Source organism: Aythya fuligula, chromosome 2 (assembly GCF_009819795.1).
Source record: "Aythya fuligula isolate bAytFul2 chromosome 2, bAytFul2.pri, whole genome shotgun sequence".
NCBI classification, from domain to species: Eukaryota; Metazoa; Chordata; class Aves; order Anseriformes; family Anatidae; genus Aythya; species Aythya fuligula.
This window is the reverse complement of record NC_045560.1, coordinates 53,361,220-53,367,219: the sequence shown is the minus strand read 5'-3', so window position 1 is coordinate 53,367,219 and position 6,000 is coordinate 53,361,220. Positions and strand designations below refer to the sequence as shown.

The following is a 6,000-nucleotide window of genomic DNA, read 5'->3' as shown; positions in this document are numbered from 1 at the left end:
GTGGAAATAGCTGTGCCTTTTGTATTCTCTTTCCCATTGCATGAGAGTTATGATAATCTGCTTCTTTCTCTAAATGGAAACCCTCCAGGGAAGTTTTGTGTACTCTAAATAGCATCTCTGTATGATCAGAGACTTGGCTTCATGTGCATGTAATGCATAATAGATAAAGATACAAGAATATAAATGCAGATTAGAGGTTATTCAGTCAAGGCGAGCCTGTTTAGTGGAGGGTCATCGTATAAAAATGCCAAACAATAAATTATTGCTGCTACCATTTCTGGCAAATCTCCCTGTTTTTGCCAAAACTTTGATATAATTCTGAACAGCAAATGGAATCTTTCTCATAAGTACCTATGTCTAAAGCATTTACTCTCCTTATATGTATACTCAGCAGATAATCACATTCACTTTTCTCTCTCTATTGCATTGAATTTCATATAGCAATTTTAAAGCGATCTTAGTGCTGAAAATAGTCTGCCAATAGGGATGAATGCAGACTTTCAGAAGAATACTTACATCTTCAAAACAATGCATGAACATTAATTGATCAAGCCCATTAGCAGCACTGGGATACAAATAAGTAGCATTAATCTGTTTTCTGTGTTCACTTTGATGGAGAAAAGGGCCCCAGCTTAGCCTCAGCACAAAGAGATTCTTCTCAGCTTTGATTTTAGCAGGGCCAGTGGCTTCTTAGTTGGGTAAGTATGTTCTTTTTTTTCCTGTTTGTCGAGAGATGATCAGAGAATTGTCTTTGCGCTTGTCTTTGCAAGCTAGCATGCATGACGCTCAGATGAAAGCTGATAGTACATTAGCCGGGTGGACTAATTCTTTGTGTACGTGCTCTGACAATTCCCTTTTTACTGGCAAGATGATGACCCAAAACTGACTCTCCTGCAGAAGCATCTCTGTCATCTTATTGCTACTTCTGTCTTTTTTGTTTATACAGGGAGTTTTATTTTTGTTTCCGTAGACCATATAATAGAAGAACCATTGATGTTCTTTCATTTACAATATGTTCAGGGCCATACAATTATGGAGGAGTAATGGTCATTCCCTCTGGGAAAGTGAAAAGTATGGTACAGTTACTCAAGAAACAAGGAAGAGGAGAGAGGCTTGGTTGTCACTGTCCTTAAACACCTTTCTCCTGACCCAGTTGACGTTTCAGAGGGAAACTGTGGTTACAGCAAGGAGCTATTTACTGTTTCTGGATGAGAGACTCTGTCTATAATAGAAAAATAAGTCCTTTTATGACCAATTGCAAGGCAATGCACATCTGTTCCTGCAGCAACAGTAGATGGAACCATTTTATTTCACCCTGAGTATATGATACAGATTCAGGCAAGCAGTGAACGTGAAAGTATTACCCAGGGACACTGCACACTGAGCTCCTGTTCCTAAGGCTGCAAACGTGCAAGTCCTGGAGTTAAGCACACCAGGGATCTGCCTGTAAGTGTACAGTGGGCTGGTTGTAGAGAGCTATGTAAGTTGCTTTGAATTTTCTTTGTTTAAAAAATATATATATATAATAATAATAATAATTTTTGAAGTTTGTAATCTCATGAAAACCTGTCGTTTTTCAGTTGAAGTTCCTTCTGGTTTTGTGGGAAAGCTCGCAGAAGATGACCTAGGCACATCCAGCACGAAGCTTTGTCCCAGCCATAATCTCGTCACAGAGACCTGAGTTCAGATTTTCCTCTTTTCTGTAAGAAGCTTTAAATTCTGTTTTCTGTTTTGTTTTGTCATTGTTGTTTGTTTGTTTAATAGTGCTACCAAGCTATCAGCCATTGCTGGCTGAAGAGGCACGTTCATTATATTTTCTGAATTTGGTGGAAAGAGAATAAGTAATAATAAGTGCATCAGTAACAGTTTTGTGAATAGTTTACTGAAATAGCATATCCATTGCTAGTTGGAACTAGCTCATGAACTCAGTGTACATTTGCAAATTCGTTGGAATAACAAAAGCTATATCCATTGTTGGATTTGCTACTTGCTGAATTCCCTGCCTACTTGAAGTCTCATCGCACTTCATGGGTGATTTTGTGCATGGCAAGATTTTGCCTTCTCTGTCAAAGCAGTTTAAAAATGAAAGAGAGAATCCAGAATGGCCATTAAATCTCTCTGTAGCTGCAGAGACTGTTGCCAACACATCTAGGAGGCCAGACTCTGCCTTTAGACACAGTTCTTTCTGGCCTCTTTAGAAGACTATGACTTGTACCTTAGAGAAGAATTTACTAGTGAATAACCGCCTCTGCCATCCTCCCTGAGGCTACGGCAGATTTGGGCACCAGAAATTGTGCATTTGTAAAAAACCAGGAGCAGACATGAACGCTAGCTGGATTTACCATCCAAAGCAGCAGACAAGAATAAGTAGGGTAAGTTCCAGTTAAGAGGCTCTTAGCCCCAGCACAGTCTTGAATGATGAAGTCAATTACGGAAGCGAAGGTTTATTCATGAGGGTATAATCACCTTGTGCTTAAATCAGTTTCGAAGGTGGAACTTCAGCTTCTAGGTCTCATTGTAAATCTTCAAAAGAACCTACCTCTCTAAGCTACTGCCAGTTTTCCTATTGTGTACATATATAAAAATCTCATTTTGAATCTCGATAAGCTCTTGGCTTTAATAATGTCTCAAGACTGCAAGTTTCATAGCTTATTTATCATGCACTCAATAAAAAAATTCCTTTTGTTGGTGGTAAATTCGCTGCCTTTCAGCTTCCTTGAGTATCAGCTTGCTTTGTATTGTCTGAGGAGATAAAGGGGAACACCCCACTTAACCTCTCAACATCATTCTGTACTCCCTTTTCAAGTAATTTTCGTATGCCTGTAATACTGTGTACCTTTTATAAACACTACCTTTTAAGAGAAAATAATGCCATCTCTCAGTATCCCTATAATGAACTATCTCTGCTACATTCCACTGCCTAATAGCATTGTGGTTTTTCCATTGAGGGATGCCTTATTCGATCGTTCTGACAAACTGCTGTTTTCTTGTAGCAAAATTGTTCAACATAGTGTTTTTACTGTTTTGTCAATAAGCAAAGGAAATAAAAACCTTATGGGATTTGAGCAAGAACATTCACACTCCGTATGTGAGCAGCGTTTGAATTGGAGCGTGGTGGGGAAGCAGAGTGTAGTACGCAACCTGTTTACTGAAGTGCCTGCCAACAAAGTGAGATTTTATTCCCATTTGCTAGGATCTGACTTTGGGCCCATTTGCTCTCTCCTTTCCTTTCCAACTCCCCCCCTTCCTCCCGCCCCCCCAATATCTGATCCTAGCAGCTTGTTCCCTCATTGCTTATTGCTGGTTTGGGGCTCAATTCTTATTTCTTCTGAAGTCTTCATCCTAAGAGTGGAACTACAAGATGAAATTATGCGGTATGTGCTGTAGCAAAACGTTTCCAGTAAGAACTGCAGATCCTGTGGGCATCAGCAGGCAACTGGGAGCTCCGCCGAGGGGAAGAAGTAGATCTCTCTCTCTGAGCAGAGTACTAGGGATCGTTCTGAATTTAGGCCATGTCTGCAACTAAATCTCAGCTTTTTTGATGATGAATTAATGAATGGTATGGAAACCTGAACTGAATGGAGCTATTCATTTTTCTAATTGTACGAGGTGAAGATTGAATGCAGGAAATTTGATGTTGGTTCAGGCGAAGCAGCCTTATATAATACCTGCTAAGCCTGTGGAGCACATTGCCACGAGCCATCTGCAGCTGCTTCTAAGGACAAAAAGGCTATGCAGAACTGCTTTCGATATGATTTAAAATATTTGAGAGGACTGTGAGCTCAAAATGGAGTGAGCCTCTCATTGATTAGCTGCTGTCCCTATGTGCTGTTCATATTCATTAGCTGACCACTTCAGGGAGCATCATGCAGGGGTTTCTGGCCACTTGTTGGAAGCACACTGAATTAAATGAATTTTTGTGCCAATTCTCTGATACAATGTTTGCATTTCCCATGCTTGCTACCAATTGTGAGTTCAAACAGGTTCGAATTATGTTAATTAGTCTATTTTGATGTCTGCGTTGCCTATCTGTAGCGACTGACACAGCTCCACCCACCTCTTAATGAATATGTTAATTAACCCCTATGAAGCACCTAAATATGGCTCCAGAGCCAGGCAGATTGTGACAGCCGATGGCCCTTCAGGGCATAAATGGTTTCTCACTACGATCAATATTCTCCACTGCTTAAAGCGCTTCTTACTTTTTTGGACTTCCACTCACTTAACTCTCCCTCAGGCGGTTGTTTACAGTACTGAAGTGCAAGCCGGAGTTCAGATAGGGTAGCCTTAAAAGCTGCCTTAATGACATCTATAGAAAAATCATCTAACCCAGCTTTCATCTTCAGACAGAAGGTCAGAGTTCGTGGGTTTTGTTCGTAGGCAGTTTCCATTTCGACCCCCTTCTCCACCCTGCTATCTAGCCGGTGGGTTAAAAAGGTTGCTTAAAATATCCGGTTTCTTTCTTGATGCATCTGGAGTCCCAGATACTCTGGGGATCAAGAAAAGCACAAAAACAATGCTTCAGCTCTCTTAGTTCCAGATGGACCTGTTTTCTGATGCTGTTTGTTTCAAGTTCATGGATGAACAAATCCTGTTCCAAAGCAGTATCTGTGCTTAGCTTCGAGAGGGACAGTCAGGGCCTGGGGTCAACGTGGTGCCATCAAGAGTCTTCTGGGTGGGCTTCAGAGTAGCATGCCACAGGCTCCCTCATAACCATCAAAAAGTGGGCTATGTTTTGGGCTTCTTTGGAAGAAATGTCCCATTTCTTCCCCCTTTCACCTAAATCACACAAGTCAATATGGGCAGGGTGGGGTTGGCATCCTTCTGACCAGAATCTGTGCATGGGAATCTTAGATCATTGCCTCTCTTTGGTGACCTCACTGAAAAGTTTCCAACATACTCATCTGATTCAGCTGCAGAATTCCTGTTTTTAGAGATGACTTAGGCACACTGGAACTGGAGCCCCAAAGACAGAGAAAGGCAGGCTAAATTTTTATCCCTGTTACTACAGTAGATCTGATTTCTCCAGAAAGCTGCACGCTCGATAAGTAGCTCCAGGTAGCTTCAGCTCTAGGGATCCCTGTGTGGAGTTGTGCATATGTCACGTGTAGCAAGCCAGCTGTAGCTCACACACTTCTAGGTCTTCCCTCTGCTTTGTGCTTCCTTCATGCACTCAGTTTTTAATACCTGTTGAGACTCTAAATTCAGAAACCCTTGGTAAAGCTGTGGAAAAGTCTATGGGGCTTTCTCATAGCACAAACCTGTGTTTCTGTATGATTGGGATGTTCTGGCATAATCGTGGTGCATTCCTTCAAAATGGTATATGTAAGAGGTACAAAATAGTTTTCCTGGATGTTCCTACATAGGAAAGTCATAGGACTGGCAGTACTGAAGTTATTGACTCACTACAAACTACACTACTTGACTGTGTTAGCCCAAACCAACCACTCTGTCATGGGAGAAGAGGTGTTCATTAATTTTCTGTGCCACAGCAGCCCAGGCTTTGAACAAAGACACTGTGTACACTGAACCATGGAAACTTACAGGCTTAAAATTAGATGTTATACTATTGACAATGATTTTTTGAGGGGTGGGGGTACCAAGTTCAGGTGAAACAATTGTAAAAGTTGGTGACAGAGAAAAGGATCCAGATGCGTGCATTTTTAAAGTGCTTCTGTGAACCTGATGGGCCCAGGAGTTTTGGTCATTTTGTGCAGAGCTGACCTTATGTCTGAACTGACAGCTAAAGGTGAAGGAGCTGTTGATCCATCACGACTCAGACATGAAATAAGATGATTCATTCAGGACAGCTGGAAGCCAAGAAGTGCCAGTGAAAGGAGCCAGGCTTTCTTGGCTGATATAGGTGCATTAATCGAGGAAGACGTGTTTGCTTTAGGGCATGACTAGTTAAACTTCAAGCTACACAAGATTTCTCATTTGGAGGAGGGAAGGGAGTGTATTACATGTTTTCACAGAGGACAATGGAAACCTTGTACCTGT

At 41.4% G+C, this 6,000-nt stretch overlaps 1 long non-coding RNA gene across 1 annotated transcript in view; it reads left to right on the top strand.

Annotated features, from left to right (window-relative positions):
- Window positions 1-613: 613 nt before the first annotated feature.
- The window catches only part of LOC116486275, a 31,081-nt gene continuing 25,694 nt past the window's right edge, over window positions 614-6,000 (top strand). The window contains exons 1-2 of the long non-coding RNA XR_004252941.1: window positions 614-698; window positions 1,581-1,702. This is a non-coding gene — a long non-coding RNA (uncharacterized LOC116486275). The remainder of the gene's footprint in view (window positions 699-1,580; window positions 1,703-6,000) is intronic.